Source organism: Lepidothrix coronata, unplaced genomic scaffold, assembly GCF_001604755.1.
Source record: "Lepidothrix coronata isolate B3197 unplaced genomic scaffold, Lepidothrix_coronata-1.0 Scaffold63, whole genome shotgun sequence".
In the NCBI taxonomy this organism is placed as follows: domain Eukaryota; kingdom Metazoa; phylum Chordata; class Aves; order Passeriformes; family Pipridae; genus Lepidothrix; species Lepidothrix coronata.
In genome coordinates this window covers 1,435,214-1,446,635 of record NW_016690243.1, presented here as the reverse complement: position 1 = coordinate 1,446,635, position 11,422 = coordinate 1,435,214, and the positions used below count along the sequence as shown (strand labels likewise).

Below are 11,422 nucleotides of genomic sequence, written 5' to 3'. Positions count from 1 at the left end.
TCCTGAAAGTGGATGTGTGCTGTGAGCTGAAGCATGGATATGCTACTTATGCAGCCTCTGCCAGCAGTCAGGAAAGCCTGCAAGAGAGGACTGGGATAGGGTAGGAAGGAGCAGAAAATTCCTTTATCAGAGCTGGTCTACCAGAACACTCAGAAAACCACGTTACAAAGAAACATTGCAGATCTGCTAACTTTATATTGTGGTTATCATAACACAATCCATCCTTGTATTTATTTTTATTTTTATGCTTTGGCAAGAGATATATCATGAGGAGCACCATAAACCGCACTTGCTGATAGTAATTCTGAGCTTCGGCCAAATCTAATACAAGCAGGCTCAACTCAATTGAAGTCATGCTTGCTTACACCTGTAGTGAATTTGATACTGGATGTATGCATTGACTTGTCCTAAATATGTTGCCTGAAATGATTAGCACTAACCCAGTGTATGGCAAACCTCTGAAGCCTATTCAAGTTAGGTGATTTATGATAATTTGCATTGCAATTGCCCTCTTCTGTGCTTCTCTGTAATATCTGTAATACACTCTCAGAATCTTTCTGGTTAATCTGTTTCCATAGACACCCTACCTCTGCTTCTGTGACTGCAATTCGCTTACAATAAGCTGCAGAAGCACTAGATACCAAAAGTACCAGTGGCAGGACATTTTCAGCAGCAAGGAGATGAGTGTTAGCTGCAGAAGCTGATGGAGAAGCAAATTAAATACTCAGGAGGTTAAACCAAGATCCATGTGACTATGGCTGTCTGTTGATACTTCCATTTGAACAAATTTTTATTTAACCCTGGTGTGTCCTAAAGACCAGCAGTCACTGCAGTGACAGCAGTGCAGACATCCCAGGAAGGAAGCAAATAAATTCACAGCCGATTAAGCTAATTTTAAACAAATCCATCTTCCATTTTATCAACTTGATATATATGATTCTAGAATTTCATGTTGTTTCATGTATGCTTACTTATTTTGTGAAAAGAAATATACAAAATACCTGATCCCATTAAGTCATTATACAGCTCTTACATAGTCACATTAATGCTTAGGAAATTATAATATTGCAATATCACTTTAGAGGGAAGGTAGTTTAAGAATGGTTCACGAATTGTACACACTGTTGCCTACATCAATGATAATTTGGATTGAAATGCAGGTTATTTCAGTCGGAAAACACAGTTTGTAATAAGGTCAGAAACTTCATAAGAAATTTTTAAATTAACTTTTAATCAGTTGCTTAATAATACCTGTTTTGATAACAAATAGGAAAAATAACAGCAGGAAAAATAGAACTGCTGGTCCATTTAATTCTACTTGGAGACAGCTTCCAGACTTTGTCAAAGTATTGGCAGAAATACAAGGCTAGTCTATCTTCAGCACTGCTTATCCTACCTGTAGACACAGAGTTGAGATACAGGTATTAGAATAGAACAAACTATTCACAATAAAAATATTTGGTATTGGAAGAGCTTGGTTTTGTTTCTTGTATTTTTTGGTGAAGTGCTCTGCCTGCCCTAAATGTGAACCCCAGGGATATAAAACTAGCACTAGATAAAGCCTTTCTATTTTGATTTCTTGACTCTTTTGGTGCAGACTTAAATATGAAATCCGGATATTTCAATAGCAGAATATCCATGTGTTTGCACCATTCACTTTGTAATCACAGGATTTCACCACTTTTTTTTCTTTTTGTTTTTCATTTTATTAACAGTCATGCTTGAAAAATAATGGAAGAATTTTTTAGCTGAGGGAATATAGGTTACTAGGTTGGAAGGGACCTCAAAGATCATCTGGTCCAACCTTTCTTGACAAAAGCACAATCTAGACAAGATGTCCCAATAGGCAGTCCATCTGAATCTTAAAAGAGTCCTATGCTGGGGAAAGCACCACTTCCCTGGGGAGAATATTCCAATGGCTGATTGTTATTATTTTTTCTCCAATGTCCAGTTGGATCCTTCCCAGGAATAACCTGTACCCCTTACCCTTTGCCTTTTCCACCTGACCTCTTGTAAAAAGGAAGTCTCCATCTTCTTTATAGCCACCCTTTAAATACTGGAACATGGGGCTAACGTTTCCCCTAAGTCTTGTTTTCTCAAGGTTGAACAGACCCAGCTCTCTCAGCCTTTCCTCATCTGTCAGGCTTCCCAGTCCTTTGTTCATCTTTGTGGCCCTTCTCTTGGTCCCCTCCAGGCTGTCCACAGATTTTTTTATTTAGTGGGGACCAAAATTAAACACAGTATTCCAGATATGTCCTGACCACTACTGAGTAGAGTGGGATAATGGTTTCTTTGTCTCTGCTGGTGATGCCCTTTTTGATGCGTCCCAGCATTCTCTTGACTACTTTGCCAAGGCAGCAGCACACTGCTCACTCATGTTGAACTTCTTGTCCACCTGCATCCCCAGGCCCCTTTCCAAAGAGCTGCTCTCCACCAGGTAGATCCCAGCTGGTGCTGCACTCCTGGATTATGTTTTCCCAACTACAAGGCCTTACGCTTGTCCTTGTTGAACTTCATAAGGTTTTCAATGACTTGAGAATGAAAATATAATCAAATCTTAGAAGCAACCCTAAATATTTATGGCCATCTTTGTTAATGTAAATGCTGCTTACTGCAGCTGTTAAGCTTTTCATGATCTCTATTTTTTTTTTTGTTTTGGTTTGTTTGAGTTTTTTTGTTTGGTTGGGGGGTTTTTTTGGTGGTTTTTTTTTTTCTGTCTAGGGAGTAAAAGCACAGGTCCTGACTTGTTTTATACTCAGACAAACATCTCTCATCTTCTAGATATCTGCAAGAATAGATTCATAAGTGATAATAGTTCATCTAATATACTGAGAATAATATGATCAGGTCTATTCTTTTGTTAATTATTTCTCAGAATTTTGTTTTTACAATGCTGAGACATTATATTTTGAATTCCCAAGAAATGCCATATAAACTACCAAGCCTTTCCACACAATAAACTTCTTGTAATGATCTCATATTTTCTAGGAGGTATTTGTCTACCTCATAAAATCATCACAGAACAACACAATTGGCAGCTTCTGTTCTGCAAAAGCAGATTATAATGGCAGGTCAAGGTTAACACAAATTGGCACAGCTTTGTGAGGAAGTTTGTAATTCTTCTTCTGACTTCCCATTTCTAAAAAATCACTTAATATGGTTATTCCAGGATTCATATTTTCTGCTTATGAGTTACACAATAAGCTAAATAAAGGCTATGTATGCTTTGTGATAATAGCATTATAAAATATTGTAATCACTGCATACATAGTATGGAAATAGTATATTTGTATATAATAGTATAAATAATGTGGTATAACAAAATAATCTATACTCTCCTGTCATAACTGTTGAATATTCTTTGAGCTGATATGTTTGCAGTGTTTCCTCCATATGTCCACTTTAAGCACACTATGATAGCTCTGGCCTCTCTGAGTCTTTTTTAGTCCTGTTCTCAAATATTCTTTATATGTCATGAATTCTTCAGTGCAATATTTTTTTCCTTTCTTTTTCTTTGTTTTTTTTTTTACAAATTATCTTTAACAGCTTCAGAGTCAGGATTTGCTTTGCAATCAATGAGAAATAGCACACTGAATATTGAGTAACAATTGTTACTCAATAACTGTGACAAGAATAATCCATTTTACAAGTCCCAGCATTTGGCTTGTCTATCCTCTCAAAAGTGCTGAAAGATAAGGGCACCAGCCAGTTAACAGAGGTGTGAATAATGACTACAACTAATGAGACATACCACAAAATCTGGACTTTTTCAAGTAGTTGGCTGCTATTATCCAATCAGAATACAGAAGACTTTTTGGTATGGAAATGTTTCATAAACTATCAATTAGTGATTTTTCTTTCCTTCTGACTGCCTGACGATCCTTTCAAGGCCATTCCTTATGTTCTTTTTCTCACTCTGTAGGCAGCATACAGTGGATCAAATTTTTTTCTCCCCAGAAATTATCCGTGTTCATAATTTGGAAATGTTTCTAGAAAATTATTACTCCAACACTGATCTATATTGCATTTTGAATGGGGAATGATTTTTTGAGATAGCATTGTTGCAGTTTTTTATGATATAGTTGTTCTGCACTTCTTTCACAGCAAGAATCTAATAATATAATGTGTCTTCTGAAGAACACATTAAAATGACATTATGTGATCAGGATGCCAATTATAGTATGACTAAAGACTAGCTATCAAGCTACAGAAAGTCAGTAATTGTGCTGATATAAATATAATGTTTATATGTCCTGAGTAGAAAAAAATTAATCCCATTTTATTACTTACATACAATTATTGACAAAACACTTAGGCATACATTTTCAAAGTGTTGTATGAGTTTTTAGCTGCATGACTCCCATTTAAGTCAATCGGAGTCACATAGTTAAAACCGCATGCAATGTTTTGAAAAATTACCACAGAGAAACCTCTCTTATTGCTTAGCTGCACAAACAATTTTATTCTCTAGTAGTTCTTTCACATGGCATGCTAGTAGTGCTGGCTGTCAGTAGTCTCATTAAAAAAAACCCACATTTACAGGCCTTCAAATATGGTGGTCTATATATATGCAGATTTCAAAAATAATAACATGATTTGTACTTCTATTGTTTCTTTCGTCTGTTACAGGCTGGTGCTTTAAAGCTGTTATTTAATTATGCCTCACATCACGGCTCCAGGTGGGTGCACTGGTAGCTGCCACCTTTGGCGGCTAACACGAGGAGACAAGGTGAGACAGTGGAGGAATAAAGAATTGAACCAGCCCAGCACCAGGTCCTTGGTCCCTTGTTCCAGCTATGAAATACTCCCAACCCACAGAGATTCATTGTTCAATAGTATGTAATGCATATGAAATGCTAACATTAATTGGAAATGGCACCAGAGTGACCTCACTTCAGTCTATTGAGGTCTGATATTGCTTCTTTTCACTCATTAATTCATTAATTAGTTTAAAAGGGCTAATGGAAAACAAAAATATTCCATTTGCCAGGGTGTATCACTGCTGAATATTTATATAATTTTTTATTATTCATGTAGGATCATAAGTGCTTAACAGAAAAGTCATTGTGAGTTTTCCTTGTTGTTGAAATAAACACAATACAGAATTTTTAAAACACATCAATTTAAAGGACTGATGGGATCTTCTTTATAATTTGTCTTTGGGAGGCTAAAGAAGCTCTAGGAAAACAATTTTATGAACAGCTTAGTATATTGACAGACATCACAAACACTTCCATTATGCATTGATGGCCTCAGCAACTTGCAGCAAGAGCAGAATGGCATCATATGAAATCTTTGTGTTTAATATAGTTCTCTCTTAGGCAAAAGAAGAGATTTGTACATGTTCTTTGATTAAATGAAGAAGCACACAGATAAAGTACTGATCATTATTAGTACCTATATATAAAAATAGTAACTAATGTTTTTATGTACATGCTTAAGAAATTGAAAAATTTTAAATTTACCATTAGCTAGGGTGTTAAGTTCATCAGTCTGGAGTTTTGGGTATAGAGCGTTTTGTTGAGACATATGTATATATTATATACTTTCAATAAGTATTTTTTAGATTCATTTCAGTTCTTCAGAAACACAGACTTTCCTGGACAAAAGAGAGTTAGCTTTGTCTGGCAGATATTGGTTTATTCTTGTGAATTGAGATGCATCCAGGTTTTCATAAACTGTAACTGGCCTCTTTATAAACAGAAATATTAGCCACACCTAGGTTTCCTTAGAACAGAAAATATAAATTAGTGCAAAATAAAGGTCATAATGATTATATATTTTCACACAATAAAAACTAAAATTGAATAAGATTCCATTTACCATCCTATTTTATTTAACAGCAAGACATTTTTCGAGTTTGACTGCAATAGTAATACCATGCTCTAAGACAAAAAATTGTTTTTTCTAGTCAATTGTACTCTTGTGCCTTTGTTGCTTGTATTTCTATCCACATTGAGTGCATTACCCATTGTTAAATGATTGATAAAAATTGTTAAATAAGGCAAACACTATATTCAGTGTAGTGTAATGAGGCCTATCAAGCAGGAGAAATACTTCTCATCGTGATATTAAAATTAAATGTAGCATTTTAAAAATTCTTGACATAAATAAAGAGGTTATTTATCTGGACCAATGCTTTTTCTGTAAGCCCAGTGTTCTGTATAAGTCATTGCTAAAGCACATATTTTACTATGTAGAATACCTTAATTTTCTTCTTCTCAAATGCATTTTGAACTTGCAATCATTAAACATAACATAGTCTGCAATTGTATGGCTTTCCTATGTAGGACTGTAACAGCTACTGCAGTCTTATTTCGCATGTAGTTTTACATATCCATAAGAATTTGATTTTCCATATAAAATGTGATACATCCACTCATATTTAATTGTCTACGGTAAACACAGTTTTATTTCTGACTACATTAAAATACTGAATTTAGCAGCTTTTTCTATGTGCACAGTTACGCACACACCCTTCCTTTCCCCTCCAGTTCTAATCAAAAATATTCCCAAGCTAAAGGAAAATAACAAACTAGCAGGCATAAGACATGTAGTACCTGTCATCAGTGTACAAAGCAATGATGCAGCCAGTATCACATCCAGTTGTCTTTGGTTACTTTTCCTGATGACAAAATAGTCAAGGAGAGCTGAATCCCTTGAAATGAGTTTACATTAAGCCTCAAAAGCAGACTTTTGGGCCAGTGCCTAAATACTTGCCCATTGTAATTGCATAGCAAATATAAGGTCTATCTCTGAATACCACTGACTGTTTTTTTAATTTTAAATCCACTGGTTTCATCTTTCTAATGATGTTGCTCTACTCTTTTGAAATTGACCTTTAATATAAAATTCTCTGTCATACCTTATTTAGAATGTGACAGAGATTTTGTCTGTCACAAAATGCTGCCATGCTTTTCACAGAAACTTTTATCTTAATGTAATCAGTAATGTTTCCTGTTTTGTTAAATGATTTTCTCTGTTTTTTATACATTTATTATTTTTAAATTTATTAAAACAATTCCTTCAAATATTGATGTAGGAGCATGGATCAACAGTTACTCACCTTAAGTGCTAGATTATGGAATAGAATTCATCTGTAAAAGTAAAGATGATGTATTATTATCAATGTCTTTGAAAATCTGAAATCCTCTTTTACCTTAGCTTTCATAACTGTTCTTCATGGTATATGTTCTCCTCCTCAAGGAATTCCCTTAATTGTTTTTTGTTTGTTTGTTTTTAGTAGTTCCTTTTAGTAGTTCCTTCTCCTTAGCTTGTGATAGATAAGACTTCAAAATCGAAATCTTGATAAATTCTTATTTCCCTCTTAGCTCCTTCTCTCATTTATCTATGATGTTATTTCCTGAGAGAATTTCAGCTACATAGAAGGGTAGATGGTTCACAAACTCCATTTCTTGTGGTTCATTTCCATTCAGTCCTACATAGGAGCCTATTTCACATCTCCATTTTGTTTCTCTGTTCCTGTTCTTATAAAAACACAATCCAGAGAAAATGAGACAGTTTACTGGAAAAATGGCAACCAACTAAAATAAAAACTGTACTATAACTTTTGCTGTCAAAGACCAATCTATATTCTTAATTCCAAACCACCTAGGGACACCTAAGCAACGTATCAGCAAGTAGGTATCATAACGTCCCAACAGGAGTTCATAAAACCAAGGGTTCTTTCCTTCTTTTTGTATATAAATTACTTGCCTAATCTTATCTAATGACCTCCAAATCTGTAATGTATTTAAGTTCACTGAAACTTTGTGAAACATGCATCCTATAATTTAACTAAGGTTCAGTGAGATTAATTGGTTTAGGAAAGGCCACATAGGAAGATGATGGCGGAGAGAGTAACCGATCATAAATCCTTTAATTAACAACATATAATAACATATATATTCTCTGTTCATAATTGCATATACACAGCAGGCCTACAATGTAATTTTCTTTTTTGGTTCTGAGGAGGCTTTTTTTCAGAGATTAAAACAGTCATTTAATACAAAAAACTCTAAGACAGCAGTGATGATGTTTAGCTGCTTTTGGGGTTATGCAGTAGAGGATTGATGTTTTTCCAGAACTGAAGATTTTGAGCTTAAATTTGTAATGCTTTTTATGAATCTGTACCTCAGTGATTTAAGAATTTAAGTTTAATTTTCAGCGTAGAAAAAAATTTATGGAAGAGCCTAAGCCTTTTTATGCCTTCAAAAATAAAATTTTAATACAAAATTCACAAACAACATCATCATTTTCTATGTTATGCTATTATCTTTAGGTAGATAACAGTTTTTTGGGAGCAGGGAATCCAACTGTATGTAGTTATCTCCACTTGAAACCTAGGACTCATAGCCCTGAATCCTTTCCATGTTCTTAAGAAAAAGAATCTCCAGAATGCTGCAACCCAAGGATGGTCAGTTTTATTTTCAATAATAGTGGCTGTCTGCTGGTATATTTAAATGTAGACAAGTAATTTAGAGAAGTGGGATCATATCATGTTTATACTTCAGTGGGATAAAATTAAAGTTCGATTTTTTCATGTTTGTCCTTCCATGTAGACTCATAGGATCATAGAATAGAAACATAGAATCATCAAAATTAGGAAAGTCCTCCAAGATCATCAAGTCCAACTTTTGACTGAACACCACCATATCAACTAAACTATAGCAATAAAGGTCACATCCAGTCATTTCTTGACCACTTTCAGGAACAGTGACTCTACCACCTCCCTGGGCAGCCCATTCCAACAGGCTTGACCAACCTTTCAGTGAAAAAATTATTCCTGATATCCATCCTGAACCTCCCCTGGCACTTGAGGCCATGTCCTCTTGTCCTGTCTCTAGTTGCCTGGGAGAAGAGACAGATATGCACCTGGCTACAACCTCCTTTCAGGTAGTTGAAGAGGCCAATAAAGTCTCCCCCGAGCCTCCTTTTCTCCAGGCTAAATAATCCTAGCTCCTTCAGCCATTCCTCACAGGATTTACTCTCTAGACCCTTCACTGTCTTTTGTTGCCCTTCTCTGAGGTTGCTGTAGCACCTCAATGTCTTTCTTGAACTGAGGGGCCCAGAACTGGACATAGGACTCAAGGTGTGACCTCACCAGTGCCGACTACAGGGAGATAATCACTGCCCAGGCCTACTGGGCACACTATTTCTGACACAGGCCACAATGCCATTGGCCTTCTTGACTGCCTGGGCACACTGCTGGCTCATGTTCAGATGGCTGTCGACCAGCACCCCTGGGTCCTTTTCCACTGGGCCACTTTCCAGTCACTCTGCCCCAAAGCCTTTTGCTCTGCATGGGGATATTTTGACCCAAAGGTACAACTTGGCACTTTGCCTTATTGAACCTCATACAGCTAACCTCAGGCCATCAATCCAGTCTGTTGAGATCTCTCTGTAGACCCTTCCTGCCCTCCAGCAGATCAACACTCCTGCCCAACTTAATTTCATCTATAAACTGACTGAGAGTGCACTTGATTTCCTCATCCAAATCATCAAAATCATCCAAATCATCAATTGGATGTAACTTGATTCACCACCACTATGGGCCCAGCCATCCAGCCATTTTTCAGCTCAACAAACAGTGCACCTATCCAGGCTGTGGGCTGCCAGCTTCTCCAGGAGAATGTTGTGGGAAACAGTATCAAAGATTTTTCTGAAATCCAGGTAAATGACTTCCACAGCCTTTCCTTGGTCTACTAGGTGGGTCACCTTATCATAAAAGGAGATGAAGTGAGTCAAGCAGGACTTGCTTTTCCTAAAGCCATGCTGGCTGGGCCTGATCCTCTGGTTGTCCTGTACATGCTGTGTGATGGCATTCAAGATGATCTGTTCCGTAACCTTGCCCAGCACCGAGACAGGCCTGTAATTCCCTGAATACTTTTTCCTACCCTTCTTGTAGCTGGGTGTGACATTGGCTAACCTCCAGTTGTCTGAGACCTCCCTGGTTAACCAGGAGTGATGATAAATGATGAAGAATGACTTGGCAGGCTCTTATGTCAGCTCCCTCAGTACCCTCAGGTGAATCCCATCTGGTCCCAGACTTGTGAATGCCTAAGTGACACAATAGGTCACTACTTCCTCCTGGATTACAGTGGGTCTATTCTGCTCCCCACCCCTGTCTACCAACTCAGGGGGCTGGTTGCCCTGAGGATAAATGGTCTTTCTGTTGAAGACTGTGGCAAAGGCGGCATGAGTTCCTCAGCCTTTTCTTCATCCTTGGTTACAATGTTCCCTCCCGCATCAAATGAAAGATGGAAATTTTTCATGGCCCATTTTTTTTTCTCATTAATGTATTTATAAAAACCCTTTTTATTGTCTTTCACAGTGATGGCCAGCTTGACTTCTACTCAAGCTTTCGTCTTTTTAATTTTCTCTCTACATAACCTAATGACACCCTTATATTCTTCCTAAATTGCCTGCCCCTTCATACAAAGGTCATAAACTCTTTTTTTTCTGCCAAGTTTTAGTGAAAGCTCCCTATTCAACCAAGCTGGTCTTCTTCCCCACCAGCTCGTCTTTTGGCACATAGGGACGTCCTGCTTCTGCACCTTTAAGAATTCCTTCTTAGAGTATGTCCAGCATTCCTGGACTCCTTTGTTATTAAGGACTGTTTCTGAAAGGACTCTAAACTAGTGTCCTGAAAAGGTGTAGTGGGTTTCTGTGGCTGGGTTTTGGTAGTGGGGGGGCTACAGGGGTGGCTTCTGTCAGAAGCTTCTAGAAGCTTCCCCTGTCCCATGGAGCCAATGCCAGCTGGCTCCAGGACAGACTTCCCGCCGCTGGCCAAGGCCAAGACAATTCGGAGTGATAGTAAGGCCTCTGTGATAACATATTTAAGAACAGAAGATTGTTTCACAGAAGGAATTCCAGCCAGGGAAGAGCGGAGTGAGAATGTGGGAATAACAACAGAGACACCACGGTCAGTGCAGAAGGAGGGGGAGGAGATGCTCCAGGTGCCGGAGCTGAGGCCCCTGTGGCCCATGATGAAGACCATGGTGGAGCAGCTGTGCCTCTGCAGCCCATGGAGGACCCACCAGGGGCGGTGCTAGACCTTCCGTTTACAAACAGAGAAGAGCTGGTGGGAGATGTGGTATCCGGAGGCCATCTGGGGTACAGTGACCATGAAATGATAGAGTTTTCAATTCTGCACTGGTGTGCAGAGACCCACCTGCAGCCTATGGAGGAGCCCATGCTGGAGCAGATGGATGCATGAAGGAGGCTGTGACCCCATGGGAGGCCCTAGATGGAGGAGGATCCTGCCAGAGACCTGCATTCCGTGGAGAGGGAAGCCTCCAAGCTGGAGCAGGTTTTTCCCAGTTAGGACTTGTGGCCCCTGTAGAGGACCCACGCTGGTACAGCTCATTTGTGAAGGACTGCACCCCATGGAGGAGTGACCCACGGGACAGCAGTTTGGGAA

General features: G+C 38.2%; 1 long non-coding RNA gene across 1 annotated transcript; it reads right to left on the bottom strand.

Annotated features, from left to right (window-relative positions):
* Positions 1–1,245: 1,245 nt before the first annotated feature.
* On the bottom strand, positions 1,246–9,836 carry LOC108498742. The gene is made up of 4 exons (XR_001875290.1): positions 9,718–9,836; positions 7,067–7,482; positions 5,466–5,727; positions 1,246–1,396 (listed from the first exon to the last, which is right to left on the bottom strand). It is a non-coding gene; the product is annotated as an uncharacterized LOC108498742 (long non-coding RNA).
* Between the last annotated feature and the right edge of the window lie 1,586 nt (positions 9,837–11,422).